Source organism: Amblyomma mixtum, chromosome 7, assembly GCF_055824585.1.
Source record: "Amblyomma mixtum isolate Tamu chromosome 7, ASM5582458v1, whole genome shotgun sequence".
NCBI lineage: Eukaryota > Metazoa > Arthropoda > Arachnida > Ixodida > Ixodidae > Amblyomma > Amblyomma mixtum.
In genome coordinates this window covers 28039334-28058323 of record NC_143018.1, presented here as the reverse complement: position 1 = coordinate 28058323, position 18990 = coordinate 28039334, and the positions used below count along the sequence as shown (strand labels likewise).

Sequence of the window (18990 nt, the reverse complement as noted above, 5' to 3'; positions counted from 1 at the left end):
TTCCGCAACTTTGCTGAAGCCCCTTTGAGAGCCCTGTTAACAATAAAAAAAAAAAAAAACTCTGAAGGTTGGTTGGTTGGTTGGTTTATGGGGTTTAACGTCCCAAAGCGACTAAGGCTATGAGAGACGCCGTAGTGGAGGGCTCCGGAAATTTCGACCACCTGGGGTTCTTTAACGTGCACTGACATCGCACAGTACACGGGCCTCGAATTTCTCCTCCAAAGAAATTCAGCCGCCGCGGCCGGGATCGAACCCGCGTCTTTCGGGCCAGCAGCCGAGCACCATAGCCACTGAGCCACCGCGGCGGCGAACTCTGAAGGTGATGTAGCCATTAATTAAGCACTGCCTTGTTTAAGGCACCCCTGAGTGACAGGAAGAAATTTAAATCAGCTTGCTAACCTTCGCTCTGCAGGTTCTTTATTTTATGATTACAGCACGTTAGCTAATGCGTCAGCAGTGCTGTCTTGTGAAAGAAATTTGCAGCGCGCGAAAAATCTCAGCGCGGACTAGGTGCCCGGAAAACAGCTGTAAATTGTCTTTGAAATTATTTTTCTTTAGATGAATTGCTTAAATCTTCTGTGATTCTAGTTGTCGCTGTGTTGCATAATGTTAAAGCAGGTCAGTATTCCGATCGCAGCTGAAATGCGTTTTAAACAATTTTCAAAAGCGAGCTATCCCTTATCTGTAACAACCAATGCCACAGTGCAACAGGTTCTAGTAAGGCTGTAGTAATCTTCAGAAACCGTTCTTAACCTATTCAAACGCACGAGGCGTAACCTTCAGATCAAGGAGCGTACAATGTTTCCTCTCCTGTTGATCAAGCTTTTCGCGCTGTTTTTCTTCAAATATGTGACTAACTCGCCTGTTTTGCTGTAATCCCTATTATGCACATGAATGGACGAAGGGGCAAAAAACAGTAAGCTGCACGGTCTAAGGCTAGCGTGCATATTACAAAGTTTGAAATTTGAGTGGTTAAAATGGATTTCTTGGTGCTGGCTAGGCTATAGTTTCGGTCGCCATATCATCGTTTCGCACCCATTGGAGGGGTTAAAGTGGCTGTTAACAAAGTACCGAATTTGAGCTCAGGTATTGCTAAAACGAAAGAAACAGCAGTGAATTGGAGAGAAGCAGACAACTTTTCACCGCTCCTCCATCGCCGCCGTACGCGCTGCATGACCGTTATTTGCTCATGACTGCGCAATGCTAACCTTCACAGTCACCGCTCCATTCAAATGACGCGCGCCATCGAAGTACCCTAGGCGCGTGGAAGGGTAGTGACTCCTTGTTGTAGGCAGCAAGGCTGTTTTGCGTTGTTTGAAAGCAAGGCACTAGATAGGGCGAGAGCAGCCATTGGGTTCCTTCATGGAGGAAAAAAACAAAACATTTAGGCCACATTTAGAGACCATGCGAAAGCGAGTACACGCACATACAGATCATATATAGCAAAATTTTCCGAGTTCTTCAGTTGGCTCTTAAAGGGTGAGTCTACTCACGGAGATGAGTGCATAAATAATGGCAAAATCTACTAGTTGGAACCCTATAACGTCAATAACGAGGAACTGCTCCCGGTTTAGGCTGGAATTTATATTTTAATTTGACGTTGAAAGTCGCATGAAATGCATGGTGGTGACCCCAAACGTTCTTTTTGCTGCCCAATGTCACAGAAACGTACGTTTTATTCTAGTAAACTGTAGATGGCGTACCGCTCGCTTTTTTTCTAAATCACACGAATATTTATAGTTTAACTTTGCTTCATCTTTTTTTTAAAAGTGGTTTCGAAAAAAGAAGGGCCTCACCGACGCATCGCTACTCATGCATTGCCGCTTCCGTCTCTCTGTCTGCCGTAAGGACGCGTTCACACTTGTCGAAAAATCCGGTGAAAGAAGCGGATTCGCTCGCCGCAAAAACTAGGACCTGTTCTCATTTGTTGACCCCCGGGCGAGGCGGGCCCGCCACGCCGCTGATGTTTCTCGCTTTCATAGGGTGCCTCGATGGCCAGAGCGAAGGCGCGCTGACATCAAGGCACCCTATCGCTTTTGCACACCACGGCGCCGCTCGCGGCGTACACAGATACAGTCAGAAAAGAGCATAAATTTACGCTGTCTACTTACCATAAGCGTATGCATGATTACGTACGCTTCAGCGTATGCTAGCAGAGACGCAAAAATAAAATCAGCCTATAGTAGCGCCGTCTGGTTGTCAGGAGGGGAACCATAACTGTAAACAAACCGACTCTCCTCTTAAGCCTAGAAGCGGTGGACTCATCACTCTAATTAAAAAAATAAAGCAGATTTATCACTGATACGTTTTCTTATAGAGGACGTGAGACGAAGCAAAAGACCGGTGCCCCATTTATAGCCAGTGAACGCACTGAAAAGGCAGCAACAACGAGAATTGAATTCGAAGCGAGGGGCCCGGCTTTGAAGTGCGCTGCCATGCTTGTCGCCGAGCGGCGGAAATCGTCGGGATCGTCGCAACTCTTTATCCGGAGCTGACTCGGATGGGTCCAAGTTTCGTTCGTTCATCCCTGAGAATATCGTCTTTTCAACTTCGCTCAGATTCTGAAAGCTTCACATACTGCTTGTTACTGTACTGCCGGTCAAAAAAGATACCATGTGCACCGCAACGCCTCTTCGTCTTGGATTGGATTGATTGCCGCACCCTCTCATGGTTATGGTGCTCACGTTCCAGTATTTCTATTAATGACAAACTGCGGCTTCGCATTATTGCGACATATGTAACCAATGTTCTTTCAGTGCCGATTTCTTTAAATCATCTCAGCACTTGAAAATTGCACTGCATAAATCGCTATGACGTTTGTGTTTCCATGGTTGCCATATGAGTCTACCATCTCATACTGGTGTGTTACCACATAAAAACATTATCTTTTAAAATGTTCTACCGCACTTCTTGGCACCACATCTGGGAGAACGGTATTTTGGGTAAAGTATTTAAGCAACAACATTTTTTAAAACATATTTCCTTTTAAAATTGCGCCTATTCAGAGCGAAATATTAGTTTCTATAGTGTTCAATACTTAGCCAATATATATAGGAGAGCTAGCCATCTCTTATTTTGGGCAAACTTTGCATTTACATGCTTTTCTGCTCATTTGTTGAAATCATTAGACAGGATATTGAATGTTAGGGCATTCTTTATTATCGAACAGCGTTCATGTTTGCATTATTTTTTGGCCAAAAGTTGTAGTTCTGCAGCCGGTAGCTCACCGGCCCATGATTCTTTGAGCGTCCGTGGTGGCTGGCTGAAGTGGCCTTGAGGAGGCTCCACGCAAACTCCCATAGACGGGGCGCCAGCTTTCCCTCAAGGTAATGGTAAGGAACCCCATGGCTGCTATCGCTCTATCTAGTGCCTTGCTTTCAAACAACGGAAAACAGCTTTGCTGACTGCCATAAGATGTCACTACCCTTCCACGCACCTTAGGGTGCTTCGATGGCGCGCGTGATTTGAATGGAGCGGTGGCTGTGAAGGTCAGCATTGCGCAGTTATGAGCGAACAACGGTCATGCAGCGTGTACGGCGGCGAAAAGTTGTCTGCTTCTCTCCCATTCACTGCTGTTTCTTTCGTTTTAGCAATACGTGAATTTCAATTCGGTACTATGTTAACAGCCACTTTCGCCTCTTAAATGGGTGCGAAACGATGATATAACGACCGAAACTAGACTAACCAGCACCAAGAAATCCATTTTAACCACTCAGATTTGAAACTTCGTAACATGCACACTAGCCTTAGACCGTGCAGCTTACTGTTTTTTGCCCCCTCGTCCATTCATGTGCATAATAGGGATTACAGCAAAACAGGCGAGATAGACACACATTTGAAGAAAAACAGCGCGAAAGGCTTGGACAACAGGAGAGGAAACATTGTACGCTCGCTGATCTGAAGCTTACGCCTCGTGCTTTTGAATAGGTGAAGAGCGGTTTCTGAAGATTATTACAGCCTTACTAGAACCTATTGCACTGTGGCATATTGGCTGTTACGGATAAGGGATAGCTCGCTTCTGAAAATTGTTTAAAACACATTTCAGCTACGATTGGAATACAGATCTGCTTTAACATTATGCAACACAGCGACAAATAGAATAACAGGACATTTAAGCAATTCATCTAAAGAAAAATAATTTCAAAGACAAGTTACAGCTGTTTTCCGGACACCTAGTCTGCGCTGAGACTTTTCGCCCGCTGCAAATTTCTTTCACAAAACAGCACTGCTGACGCATTAGATAATGTGTTGTAATCATAAAATAAAGAACCTGCAGAGCGAAGGTTAGCAAGCTGATTTAACTTTCTTCCTGTCACTCAGGGCTGCCTTAAACAAGGCAGTGCTTAATTAATGACTATATCACCATCAGAGTTCTTTTTTTTTATTGTTAACGGGGCTCTGAAAGGGGCCTCAGCAAAGTTGCGGAAGTCAGAGCCCATTAGGTTTTTGATTTCAAGCGAAGGGATGTGAAAATTATTCCTCTCCTTTCAGTCCACTTGCCTAAAGTGCCGGAGAAAAGAGTAACACGGAAAGCATCGCCCAAGCTGTGGCATGCGTACAGTACGCATGGTGAAACTTGGCGTCTCAAGCAGTCTTGATATCACTTCATCTAGACGGGCCAGAGGCAGACAACGAAAACAAAACGAAAAACGTATGGCCGCACGAAACGTGACGACGCGCCGTCTGCCCATGGAAGCAGCGGCGCGGCAAAGTGCACATGTCACGGTTCCAGGCCTCTCCGCCCAGAAGATATATTCTATCGCTGATAAGTGCGACAGCGCAGAGCGCCGATGAAAAGTTCTCTAGCCGACAGCAACGCGCATGCGCAAGCAGCTTACGCGACCACAAACGCGTCAGACCACCATTCTTTCTTCGTTGCTGCTCGCTGCGGAGCTAACTTTCGGCGTACAAGCGGGAGTGTTTCTAGACATCGCTTTGTGCCCGTTGCCGGTGGGTTACCGTCGTCTTCGATGTCCAGCGGAGACTCGTAGGAGCCGTTGCACTCACGACCGACTGACCACTGCCGAGGAATACACCTACCAGCCAGGCCACCGGCGTCGAAGGTCAGTGCGGGGCTAGGCCTCGCGGCAAGGGGGACGTGTCCGTGAAACCTGTTGTGTGTGTACAGCATGGTCCACTGTTAAAGGGAACAACCTCGCGCAGCGTGGCCGATGCGCTCCGCGGAACGCCCTTTTTGAGAAGCGGCGAGAATCGGCGACACCAGGCGCAGGCGCAGTAACCGCGGAAGGTGGAGCCTGCTACGGCGCTGCTTTTGCGCTTGGCTTGCTGAGTTAGAAACTCTGGAAAGCGACGGCTGAATTAAGCATAAAAACCAGATTTCCCTCGCAGCTACATAATGGACGTGCGTTTCTGCAATATATTTTGTTAATTTCCGATTCTTCGTAGGCAATTTTTCCGCGATGCAGTAGTGGTGCAGGAGAGACATCTCTAGTTCTCGTCCACTTTCTGTTCTGAACCCACGAAAGCAGTCTCCTGTATAGCTGCGGCGGGGCTATTAGTGCATTTCGTTCGTCGCCATCTGGAACTGACTGCTGCCAGACAGGTGAAACCGTTGTGAACCGAACGGCGTTTTATCACCGCGGTCTGAGACCTGGGATATACGAAATGCCGCATCATCCCTTTTGCGACCGGGCTGCTTTCGAAATCAACGGCTTTGTGGTTATCTCCAGCTCATTTTGCGTTCTGCTTTTATTTTAGTCTTTCATGCGAAAGTAGTTCGAAGAACGACACCCTTGGCGTGTGGCGGGGTAGCTGCGCCGCTCTGTTGCAGACAAAACGCGGCTGGCTGCTCATTCCACGCTTAGTGCCCATTTGCCTGGAGCCGCCGATTGTGCACTCGGACGTTGCATTATGCGCGATTCCCAATTTCGAATATGTGTACTCTCATTGTTAGAGCAGAACGAACCTGAAAAATGTTTTGCATGAAACAGCTGCGCAGTTTGTCGTTCTGGAGTACCCATACCGCAACCATGTCGGCGATTGATGTTTGGCGACGGACCAAATGCACTAATAGCCCCGCTGCAGCTACCGAAGGTTGCTTTCGTGGGTTCAGAACAGAAAGTGGACCAGAACTGGCATTGTATCTCCTTCACACTGCATCGCGGAAAAATTGCCTGAGAAGAATTGTTAATGAAAAATATATTGCTGAAACGCAATTTCATTACGTAGCTCTGAGAAAATCTGGTTTTTATGATTAATTCAGCCGTCACGTTCCAGAGCTTCCACTTCAGCAAGCCAAGCGCCGAAAGAGCGCCGTAGCAGACGACGCGTGGCTGGCTCTACCTTCCGCGATTACTGCGCATGCGACTGCTGTCACCGATTATCCTGAGGTCGCATTATCACGCACGCCCTTACACCCGCCCTTACACCCGCCACCAAACCCAAGGATAAGCTGTGCCGCAAAATCCTCTTATGCGCTAAGAAACCCCAAACAAACCGCACACCCGCATCGTTGACTGCTTACTGTACCCGGATAGTCCTACATTGTCAACGCTGCATTTCCACACCCGATCATGTTCCTAGATATATGGATAGATGAACGACCATGCGTGTGCCTAGCGTACCCTAATGACACACCGCTACCCTTTGTCGCTTTGTCACCGGGTAAGCGTCCGGTCACTCGTCGTCGACCACGCACGACAGCTATCCATGAAATTCGCCTTAACACAAAGGCAAATGTCAGGGGGTCTTAATTTTTTGCTACAAAATAAATTTGCTGGTCTTATAGTAACGTTCGTTGGGTGCGGTCAGAGTGCTCGAAATTCCAGGATTGTGTCATTTTTTTTTTACATCGCCTTTTGGGTCTGCAGGTGGGCTGGCTGCGTATTTCGTGTATCGGGCGGGGCCGCCTCTGATCTCGGATCTGGCCCTGCAGTGACAGCCGCGGGCCGTGCAAGAGTACTCTGTTCCTCACAGTACTCGGAAGAATCTGGTTGTCCTCCTCGATCTGGAATGTGCACCGTTGCTGCATTCAGCGTGTTCTTGCCATGAACGCATCGCCTTCGCCGCGGTGTTAAGCCTGTTCTTGGAGCAACGTACTCCACCGCCTTCATTTCAGATCCATACTCTAAAAGAAAAGACTTTTGTCCGGCAGTGGGCGTGTTAAGGCTGATGATGATGATCATGAATACACGCTTTGCTTGCAGGGATACATTTGCTTCCTAGGACAATACTTAATGGTAGCGGAGTGGATTGCAAGAGAAGGCAAGCGTAGCAGGGGGCGGCAGAAAGTTAGGTGGGCGGATGAGGTTAAGACGTTTGCGGGGATATGGTTGCCGCAGCTTGCAAAGGACAGGGTTAATTGGAAAGACATATGGGAGAGACTTTGCCCTGAATTGGGCGTAGTCAGGCTGATGATGTTGATGATGATGACAATACTTGTCGTCTTGTCCAAACCTTCATCAGCGAAGAGAAGCTCCCTTCCTAACCTTGTTCATTTGGTGCTATTTATGGACCCGGAAGCTTAATAAATCAGCTCTGCCCGCAATGAAACTTACCAGTCAAGTCCCATGTCTCACTTAGAAAACAAGCACGCCCTCATTCGAGAAGGAGGCCAGTTGGGATCTGTGCGAGACTGAAGGAAAGGCTCGTCTCCTCTGCCAGCCACTCATATCCGTCAAGAAGAAGAAAACTTTATTAACCACAGATCCCCACTTCGATGTCGGGATGGGATTCAAAGCGATTAATCGCTTCCCGAACCAGGTGTCTGGATTCCCCGTGCGTCTTGCCCGTAGCCTCAACGACTGCATCGATAAGCGATTCGCTCGTCGCCAGCAGTCGGAGGGCCTGCACCGACTCATCGTCACCGGAACAGTTTAGTACGCACTGGACTGCTCGGTTGAGAAGAAATCGATTCCTGCTTAAGGCATTCAGGAGCGGGTACATGTTAACATCATCAGAATCGTAAGTGAACTCGAGGCTCAGAAGAATAAAATTGTCCCTGAGAGCCCGCGACAACGAGTGGAGGGCTCTGTCCGCAAAATAGTGTGTCCTAAATTTTAACGTCTGCAACGTTCTGTTTCCACAAAGCAAACCGATCAGAGCCTTGAGATCTTTCTGTCCGCTAAGATTATATATGAAATCCGCATCAACGACACTTTTGTTTCGAACAAGACCGCGCATAACGGCAGTTGCAAACCCGGAAGAACTTTCCGACTCTTCGACGGTAAGCTTTTTCAAGGAGTTCGTTGACTCCAGAATGGCCACGAAAGCGCTGGAGCACGCTTGCTTACCAGCACCACGAGAGTCGATGACGATCTCTGTAACCGAAACGAAACTCATGCTCAGAGCGGAGAAATAACTGACGACAGCTGCTGGCATAATGCTTTGCGTCCAGCCAACGTACATTCGAGTAAAGTTATAGTTTTCTTTTCTTAGACAGGCTGTCCAGTGTTCCAGACCTGACGTGTTCAACGCCATCCGCAGACGAGCATACTGGTCCGCTGTGAGAGTCGAGGGTGGAGTCCAGTCTTCAGGAACATCGACGCTATCGAGACGCACGTACTCAAGAGCGCTGTTTCGTGCAAGGGCTTCAACAAAACTCGGCACGCATTCAACCGTCAACCTGCAATAAGACAAGTCCAGACGCCGTAAGGAAGAATTGCGTTCCAGCGCCTTGGCTAAAGCGCAACCACCAAGGTCGCCGATTGGGTTTACAGAGAGGCACAACTCCTGAAGGGTGTTATTTTCCTGAATAATGTCCGCAATCACCAATGCGACGCTGTTTTTCAATTCTAGGTTCTGAAGCTTGATGTACTTGAGCCCCTTATTTGCGCGCAATGCTTGCAAGCCGTCCCACATACCGGACTCGGGAGGTGACATCATAGTTGCGAGCGTAAGCTCTTCTAGAGTGTTGGTATGGTGTAGGCTGCTAAGGATAATGCCTAGTACGTCGTTACCAAGCAAATCAATAGTTAGTTTCCGCAGCACATTGTTCTTTTGTAATGCTCGAGCCAGGAGAACAGCGTTCGACCGTGGGAAAACTTGGCAGCTAGGAAATTTCAGAGAAGTTAGATTGGACGACAAGCCCACGGCGCTAAAGAGTTTCTGTGCTGCGGCGCCTGAAATGTGGCTAGGCAAAACAAGATGCTGTAAATGACCGTTTTTTAACGCATCTGCAACGTTCACCACTGCCGTCTCGTCCAATATGAGGTGTATGTCCAAAGAGTCGAATCGAAGCCACTGCTTCTCGAGTGCAGAAGGGAAGACAGAATACGCTTGCGTTGTCTGACGAGAGTCATCCGCACTGGCAGGGTGATCTTTTACATCCACAAGACTTTTGTTACCCTGAAGAGCCTCGCTTATTAACGAATGAAAGCTATCGGCGAGCACGGTCTTTTCTTCCAGGTGAAGTCGTTTGATGCAGGGGTGGCGTTTCAGAAGGTAGTATACCAAAATGGCGCCGTCGAGATACGTGATATCTGGGCGCCTGTGCTCTACGTCGTTGCCAGGTATGCTTCTGAGGGTGAATTCGCCAGGAGCATGTTCCGTGATTTGCATATATATTGTCAAGAGGACTTTGTTCAAGGAGTCTAAGTGCCAGGCTAACCAGCAGCTTGTGGCGGCTGCAGCATGTTTGCAGGGAGCGCATAGGTCCGTGCCGCTGTCCTTTAGCCTTGCATATATACTTCTGATTCTTAGTAGAAGCAAAGCAGTATTCAGGGTACGAAGTTCCTTTGCGACTGCGTTGAACTCTTGGGACTCGGGCTGCATCTCCTTGGTATCCTGCAATGAGAGAGCCATTCAGTGTTTGTCACCACACTCTTCAAATGGCTTGCAATTACCAAGGAATCCAATCAATTTTGAAGGAAAGCGCCTTGGAAGAAACTGCTAATTGCACTCAAGAATATCTTCACGGTACTGCTGCCCTTCACAACCCCTTCTACAACGCTGTACAGAAATTTATATGCAACTTGTTTTTTGCCGGCTTAGGTTGCTTCTCGGATATAACGTCCATTCAGTATTTTAGTCAATACTCTCTGCAAATGGCTTGCAAATAGCAAGGAATCCAATTAATTTTTAAGGAAAGTCTTCTAGAAGACATTGCTAATTGCGCTCAATAGTATGTTCCCGTTGCCGCCCTTCATAATCCCTTCAATCACGTAGCACAGAGATTTACATGCAACTTGTTTTCTGCCGGCTTGGGTTACTTCTCGGATACAGTGTCTCGTTAATGGCTGCAACTTATATTTTTTAATTCTTCAAATGTTGTTGTCTTTGTCGAGAAGGTTGAGCGTTTTGTTACTCATATACGTGATGTTACTTGAATAATATGACATTGTTACCACTAGTTACCACAAGCATTGTTAAAACAAGCAAACAAGCAAGCAAGCAAACAAAGAAAAACTATTTACGATGAGCCTTATAATTTTAAGCCAGGAGCGCGATAACAAGGACGATACAAGGACGACAGAGTTCCGTCTGTTTTGATAAGGGAGTAATTACTCATTGGCATCCACCCAAGCGTAGCCATACGGCTACAAAGGAAAGCTATACAGCTTTCTCAGAAACTTCGTAGTTAAAGAAAAATTCGTCCTGATCCGGGGTTCGAACCGGGGACGACCGCTTTAACTACGAAATTTTTGTGGAAGCTGTATAGCTTTCCTTTGTAGCCGTATGGCTGCGGTTGGGTGGATGCCAGTCAGTAATTATTCCCTTATTAAATACCTTGGGGCATTCCTCTGAACATTTGACCAGTCCCGTTTGTGTGTCGGCAAGAACAGGGCATGTTCCTTAAGAAATCTAATTTTGAAAGCGTTCCTCTGCGAGGATCATAATTCGTGACTGAAGGGGAGAAGGGACACTAAGTACCATCGTTGCCAGCAGACCGAGTGTTGGAGATGGACAACTTACGGCCCGCTCCGACGAGCCATGCACTTACGGAAGGTAAATGCACCTTATGCAGTCAATAGAAAATCTTAAAGGCCTACTTGACCGAAACTTTACTTCGGCTAATTTTGCGCTCGATATAGTGTGCATGTTATTAACAACATTTATATTTAATATTAGGGCTGTGAAGCGTCTAGAATTTTAGTTAGAAGCGTTCAAAAACCTCTGTAGCAGACGATGCAGTCCCCTAGCGGTGTGCTGGACAACTAACAAACCTGACCGGAAATGACGCACAATTGAGACACCGGCATCGCCGGCTCGCCAGTTTCAGGCGTTCCGAAGTGAGTGCGCGCCCCTTGCAAGCTCTTCTTCTGGCGCTTTTCTGGCTGTTTTCACCGCGAAGCTCGATGGCCTCCGAGAAAAATAAACTGCTGGCATCATGTCGGCGAAGTGCATGGCCGCAGAAGGGAATACGAGGAATGCGGAAAGCACCATACCTCTCGGCCACTGCCCTTCACCCCCGATCTCGAAAGCTGGTGTCAGCTGTCTGGAGCTCAGGTTTTAACGTGAATTCTCCTCTCTCCTTCAAAAAAGATAATGGTGGGTGACTGACGCTCCTGCCTCGCGCTAACGCCTTTTGTCGGTCTACATCATGCATCAGAGCACGCACGTGTTTCTGGCCCGATCGGCAAAGCATGCCATGAACCGGGTTGAAATTCGGAGAAGAAAGGCTTCGAGGCGTCTCTAATCGGGAGAATAAAGAGGAGGGGGGACCGCTTGTCACAAGCTAGCTAAGCCGGTTCAGAAGTTAAAGTGGACGGCTTTGCTCATCGAGCAACGCCCTTTTGACGGCACGTTGTTTACACCAGGTGGAAGTCTAAGGAGAGGTTTGCTTCGTCTGAAAAGGAATCAACATATGCACACTCGTTTATTGCACGTACAGCTCTGCCCAATGCGCAATAATGCGGTCGTGCGCCGAGTGTATCTGCTGCCTCGAAGATTTGGAGGCCGGGCTGAGAATCCTGGAAGGCCACACGGGCGTTACTGAATATGTCGACTGTCTTACTGCCTCACGCCATTTATACTTGAGGTCGATTAAAGGAAGCTTCAGCGTTACCATTCGAGGCGCGTCTCCAAGACCCCCGAGAACTGAACGCATGTTATTTGAATGATAATATTTTCAAAGAAGTTTGATTTTATGTTCTTCATTAGTCGATATAGACACACTGCCTACTTTAATTTGCACGGTGGGCGTATATGGTCGACTGGGGTTCGGCAACCACGTCGTTCTGCCCAGCTGTGTGGTTTGAAAAGATTAGAAAAACCTTTCCGTCCCTGCAGTACACGGGCTTTAAGTGGTTCTAGGTAAATACTGTAATGAACGCAACGCATAAGTTTTTGTTCATTTGAACCGGCATGTATTTCGCAACGTGCAGTGGCTTGCCCGACCGAGGCTCGCAAAGATGAACCAGCCCACCATCGGCACCGCACTGATGCCACGGTCCTCGAAGAGAAAAATATATATTTATTTTGCAACACAAATTTTACTTCTGGCATATTCTTTCGCTTAACGCAGCACTTAATTTTCTTGAGCTCTCTTTTTAGACATCCATCTGTCTTTATTGCTTTAACTGGCGTTCAAAGCACCTGTTCCTAATTTATGTGCACAGGCAGGAATACCTTTCGACGGGGGAGAAAAATGAGAAGGAAAAGGAGAAGGCAGGTGATTTTTTTTTTTACCAAGAGAACAACCATATTGCACGCACAGCAGAGCGCACATGTGCTGTTGGCACGCGCGTGCCCGCTCAAAAGAGCCGACTTTATAATACAAGCACTTCTACTTGGCCTCCATTTAAATATACTTCATTCGTCCGCTATATCCGAACTCTGCACAAGCTGTAATCGAATACTGCCAGCAAACAGCGCTCACTAGCATTGCGGCGCGATCATCTTCGCTGAGGTTGAACCAGGGCTTTTCTAGTCTACTACAGCAAATAAAACACGTTTAAAACTTTTTCTAGGGCGTTTCATCCGTTTTAAGATGTGTGTTTTCACATATAACCAGTATTTATCGCACAAACTGCTGCACGCGCTACCAGTACCAGCGCTTTGCTCGAGCCGCGACGAGCAGACGCTCCGAACCCGTCCGGACTAGTCTCAAACATGCGTCACTTCCGGCGGGCGGCAATGGCGCCCGTTTTTTCAGTTTCGGTATTGAAAACTCCGATTTTTGCGTACCTTTTTCACTGTAACTGCTTGAACCTGGAGCGTAATATTTTGTGGGTAGCATAATACGGGGTACTATGAAAAAACAATCTTTTTACGGTTTGAAAAATTTCGGTCAAGTAGGCCTTTAAGTTTGCGCTGTTCATATGCATTTACACTGTATAAGTACAGAGGTCGTTGAATCACGCATAGTAGCACATCATTCGTGACCAGGCATAAGCATAATAAATAGTATGCACAGCTTGTAACTCAGCTGGAAATCGTATCCTAAGCATGGCGTTTTGAAGAGCGCAGCTCGCCCTCCAAGCAAAGCGCTAGCAAGCACGCGGACAAGCTTTTAATTCAGTTCGGCCGAACGCCCAATGCATTTCGCAAGACGGACTGAGTGCAGGACGGTACACTGTGAAAGGGGACTTCCGATCGCGTGGCCTTCGCGATTCGCTGTGCGCTGCCGCCGACAGACGGCGTGAATTGATGGCACCAGTAGCACGCGCGGAAATAAGAGCCGGCTGCGCTTACTGCGCATGCGCGCTTTGCCATCAATTCTCGCCGGCTCTCGGCGGCAGCGCATCGCGAAACGCGAAGGCCACGCGATCGGAAGTCCCCTTTCACAGTGAACTGTACTGTATATGTGGAGTTGGGAAAGGAAAAATAAAGCTTCACTTTTTTTTCTTTCTCACGGACTGAAGAATTTAGAGCTATAGTTCTAAGCACCATCCCCATAATCATGACTACAGTCACTATCATCATCATCAGCCATATTGCGTCCACTGCAGGAAATGGCCTCTCCAACCATGGCGCATAAAAGCTAAGAAGGGAGCATAACGTTTTGGGCAGTCTTTGTGCTCCCCCCCCCCCCCCCCCTTTTCATTATGAATAGGTTGCATGCCTACCACGTGACGTACCCTACTCAGCTTTCTTTCTTCCATGCCCCTCAGTGATCTCCATACGGTCCCTTGCTGCGCCGACCATGGTCACCCTATCCAAGTTTCCTCCTAATCTCATCTCCTCACCTTCTACTCCTGTTACACTAGCAAAATTAATGTCATTTCAATAGAATGACATTAGCATCTAATGTCGTTAACCGGTTGCTAGAGGGGAACATTCAATGCCATTAGGTTCGAATGACGGTCGCTATCAAATGAGTTGGGGAAGTCATTCGCATTCGATCTCGAACCGTAATGGATTGCAGATATGCAACAGAAACAAGCAACGCGAAAAATAATGTGTGCACCACCAAAGTTAAGTTTTATTTATCGGCTTGTTCTAAAAATGTTAATTTTGGTTTGAAGCTATTCGCACTGGAGGCCGTCGTGGATAGCTATTACTCTCGGTCTCAGCAGCGGCTAAAGGCAGCGGCCGAGTGCGACGCTTGGCATGACCCCCGACCATCGCTCATTTTCAGGAGTTTCTTGTTGGTTGGCATTCTACGTGCTTTTAGGTCAGAAGTACTTAAAACTGTACCTGAGCCCGTCTCCTTTTGGATGCCATTTCCACTCTTCTCGTGCCTCCGTGCTCCACCGTGACCGCCGTGTCAGCCGTATTGTTTGGTTAAATTTGCCCGCTTTGTAGTTGACTTTAATCCTTGGCTATGTATTTGACGGCTAAAGTGCTACAACAAGCCGGAAATAATATTTGAAGCTTATAATATTGCACAGATATGTTCTCACCAGCTTTAAATCTACTGCTAAACAATTGCAAACACCTTTTATGCGCAATGATGCCCCTTAATTGTACCATTTTTTGCCACTGATCATCATTGCTATCATTTGCGAATGACTATTTTTTTTACTGTGTAGCACCGAAAGAGACCGAATGACATTCGGTTCATCGAATGACATTCGGTTCATCGAATGACATTCGGTTCATCGAATGACATTCGGTTCGAATGGCACTTAAATCTTACAGCCTGCCAGGGGTATTCGCTGTTCCCCAGGTATGTCTCTTACCGCCCACTATGAGAGCTCCGTCTGAAGCCAACACAGGAAAGATAGATATCATGAAATGGGAACGCGCAGTGGTACACCATGTACTATCATAGTCATATAAAACGCGAAAAAGATTTTTTCACGATTTCACTTGAGAGACGCTGAATGGTAAAGCGCTTGATTTTCACTTTCATGGCGCGAAGACTTCAGCGTCGAAGTCTTAATGGAATCCAAGTGTACTTGCTCTCCAGTAGATATTATTTTGGTGCACTTGGTTTAGAGGTTGAGTTATTGTGTTGGCGTTAAATCTGACGATAATAGTACGTCACCCTTAGTTTCGCCATTTGCAGACCACATTCTCAGCCCGAGCTCAGTCCGGAGTTTGTGGCGTAGGCGCCATAAACTCGGAAAAAATTTTCTGATGGATTCACTGCTTCGAAATGGCGATAACTTGTCGATAACCCGGCATGGAGGAGCTCAGTGGATGCCCTTGACGGTTTTGTAGTTTCTTGGAATTTTATGGTGGGTACAATACCCGGAAGTAGTTCCGGTAGCGGCCTCAGTATGCCCTCAGCATTTGCTAGGAGCTTATCCTTCCAAGGTTGCCTGTGCTCTCGTTCTTCAAGGCTTACTTTGCTGCCTGTTTCCAACGAATGCTGGTCGGGATCATTGGATGGAATATCAGTCGGAATGTGAGCGTAGTACTTTTTTCAAAAATGGACAGAATACGAATCGAATGGTAAAATAACTGAATTTAATGCTAATCGAATATTTTAGAAGTGATGATTAGATTGCCGGTACTCTGACTAAAAAGGACTGCTAAGTGTATTAAAAAAGGTTAAGGTTTATGGGGGGTTTTACGTCCCAAAGCGACTCAGGCTATGAGGGACGCCGTAGTATATCAAAAGGGTTTTTGCATTTATTTATAGTGCATCTGTGATATGTGTATAACGAGGAACCCGATATGAGACGAACATAGATAACAGCTATATCTTACTGTATACCTATAGTTTCACGTGGAGTTTCACGAAAAGGCGTGAACTTAATTTGAGGACACTGTAGCGACCTATGGAAAAGAAAATGATAGTTGCATCGTTACGAGACAGGCAGAAAGCACAATGGGTCAGGGAACAAACACGAATTCATGACATCATACTTGAAATCAAGAAGAATAAATTGACATGGGCAGGAAATGTAATGAGAAGACAGTGTAAAAGATGGTTCTTTAAAGTAGCCAAGTAGATTCCAAGAGAGGGGCAAGCGTAGGAGGGGGTGCCAGAGGCTCAGGTAGCTTGTTGAGGCCGGGCTGAGAACAATGTGGCCTCAGCTGACACAGGACAGATTAATTGGAGGGATATGGGAGAAGCCTTTGTCCTAAAGTGGACGTAGTTATGGTGATGATGGCATGTGAGATTGGCTACTGAAAAGTAGGATTTTATGAAAAGCTTTCTTGAAGCACTGAGACATCAAACTTTGCTAGAAGTGACAGACAGTTAAGAAAGAAAGAAAAAAAATTAGGAGTCACTTTGGCGACTAAAGTGGTGCAAGGCGAAAGCCTTAGTACAGCATTCTGTCACGAATGTGGTTGTGAATGATGATTCAAGTGCTGCCAGCGAATGACGCGTCCATTGGCTGTCTGCGTGTGTTACTGATGTCTGGTTAACATGTTAAGCTTCGCCTGTAAGAGTGGAACGCGACAGCGTCTTGCAACGGTGCCAGGGAGTCCACAGAACGCGGCTGTACAGCCTAGAATTCGGCTGTACGCCTTGCTGGACGGTAAATTTATTTTTTGAGGAAAGGAAATGTATCTGTCTCGCATATCTGGGTGGACACCTGCACCTCGCCGTAAGGGAAAGGGGGAAGATGGGAGTGAACGAAGACGCCGTATTAGCTAGACGCGCCTTTGTTCATTCCAAACCATTCAGCTGGCATTACGGAGTGGCTAGTGTGCTCGTATCGCACTCCGGAGGCCCTGGTTCGATTCCCCAACTCGACCAATTTCGTTCCCGGTTTTATTGATTTATGCGGTCAAACTAGAAAGGTTAATTAGGCTATTTCATATTTGTACTATTGTATTTCTATCCATCGTGTTCTCACATTCACCTGTCAATTGTTGGAACTGTCTAGGATGTTCGACACAGCGTATATGAAACGAGCAACGTCGAACTGAGTGGGGAAGTGCGTGGTGGTGGAGCGAACGCGGTTTCGTACTTATCGTTTTTTTCAGCAGCGTCTTCTTCCGCGGACGCTGTTGTCGCTGCGGCGCGCGTCTTTCTTTTCTTTTCCTCTTTCTTCTGACTTATTCATTCTCTATCTTAATTAGGCTAATTGATTAATTAAGCAATTAACTAAACTCAGTCCAACTTAGTTGGAGCATCACTATACGATCGCTTTGATTGGTTGCATGGTTACTAGCCAAAGTACAATTGGCCCCATTTGAAATTCGCGCACTGTGACGTCACGAGCATTTCGACCAATTGAAAAGCGTGACATTTTCTGTCGACAACTCCTGCTTACAACGATGAGGCATTAAAGGCTTCCGCCTTAAAATATCAAGATATGGTTGGCACGATGACATCAAAGCAGGAAAAATAACGTAAGTGGACTTCTAACAGGATTTAATAGGATTATTATGCTTAAGCGAAGAAAAAAACACGCAACTGCATCATCAGCATCTTGGCACTACTCGAACGGAACAGTCACTATGCACTCGGTAAATAACCTTGTCTGCAGTATAGTGCACTCATGACGACCATGAAAAACTCTGCTCAAAAAACTCTGCTAATAAATTGACGCGCTTAAATCGGTTTACATTAAAAGAAAAGAAAATATGCGTGTGTGTGCGTCTTCAAGCATCTACGTTATGAGGCGGTGGATCTGTGGTCGTTTCCGAGACGCTTCCCAAAGAATGCTTTATCGTATTGTCGTACCTAGTATTCAAAAACCATTCGCAGATGACCTGAAATCTGTTCAAGTCAGTCTATATCTATATATAGACATAGTCTATATTTGGAATAGTTTTGAATGTGCAAGAGTTTGCTCGCCATTTAGAGTAGGAGTATATTTGACGCGCTTTTCGGAAATTTCGAATATTGGCACATCGTTACGGAACGCCCACCACATGGCTACACGGAATATCGCGAGATCCTTTAGCCAACGCCTGCCACATGGAAGAAAAAACAGGGCGGTCAACAGCCCCTGCTCCTGTCGCAGTCCCACCAGGCAAGTCGCCAGGATATTAAAGGGGGAGGGGGGGGGGGCTGAAAAATGTTGTGTAGGCAGGATCGCTGTGTGTCGTACTACCGTGAAACATTATTCTCGTCGCAGTCTGAATGACACGTGCGGCAAAGTTTTCTGTTACCCAGAACACTTTTGGGGCGGCGGCCGCGGCCCGTCGCCTAGCCTTGGCGCCGTCGCTGAATCCTAAGACGCGATCAATAAGACTGGCTCAGCGTTCACCACAGTGACATACAAGAATGATCTTACCACAGGAGTGCAACGTATTTTCAGTCTCCAATCCCAAGCCACACAGTTATATAACACGAGCCCAGACGTGAACTAAAAGCGTGCACAACGTCAGAAAACAAGTCTCACCGCGACCTCTTCGCATTCGATTGAGCGCGTGAACACTGCGGCGGTGGCTGTCCTACTTGCAGCGGTGTGCAGTGTTCTGTCATTTTCATTGTTCCCTGGTGGCTGTAAGCAGAACCTTTCTTGAAGCCTCCGAGATGCTAGACTAGAGGATGTGTTTGTGTCCTTAGGTGGCGAAGGCAGCCGCCGGAATTTGGTTCGAAAACACGTCGAAGCCGTTTGGTGGCGCTGTCGGCGTGTTGCCGGACGATTGAGAAGCTACTTCAGCTCACACGCCACAGAAAATTACCACCTTGCAAGATTTATAGCGTTGATATACTTTCTGAATGATTATATTATTATCATCTTCTGCACAGGTCGGCTTTTGGGTGCAGTGTTATTAAATAGTTCAGTAATA

At 46.9% G+C, this 18990-nt stretch overlaps 1 protein-coding gene across 2 annotated transcripts in view; it reads left to right on the top strand.

Moving 5' to 3' along the window:
* Positions 1-18990, top strand: part of LOC149335437 (ATP-binding cassette sub-family C member 2-like) — a 100485-nt gene that overhangs the window by 5734 nt on the left and 75761 nt on the right. Inside the window, exon 1 of one of the 2 annotated variants that reach the window (XM_089552128.1) lies at positions 5016-5063. The exons of the other annotated variant lie outside the window; for it this stretch is intronic. The gene's annotated coding sequence lies outside the window, so the exon portion shown is untranslated. Of the gene's footprint in view, positions 1-5015; positions 5064-18990 lie in introns of those variants that run through there. 2 annotated transcript variants of the gene reach the window in all.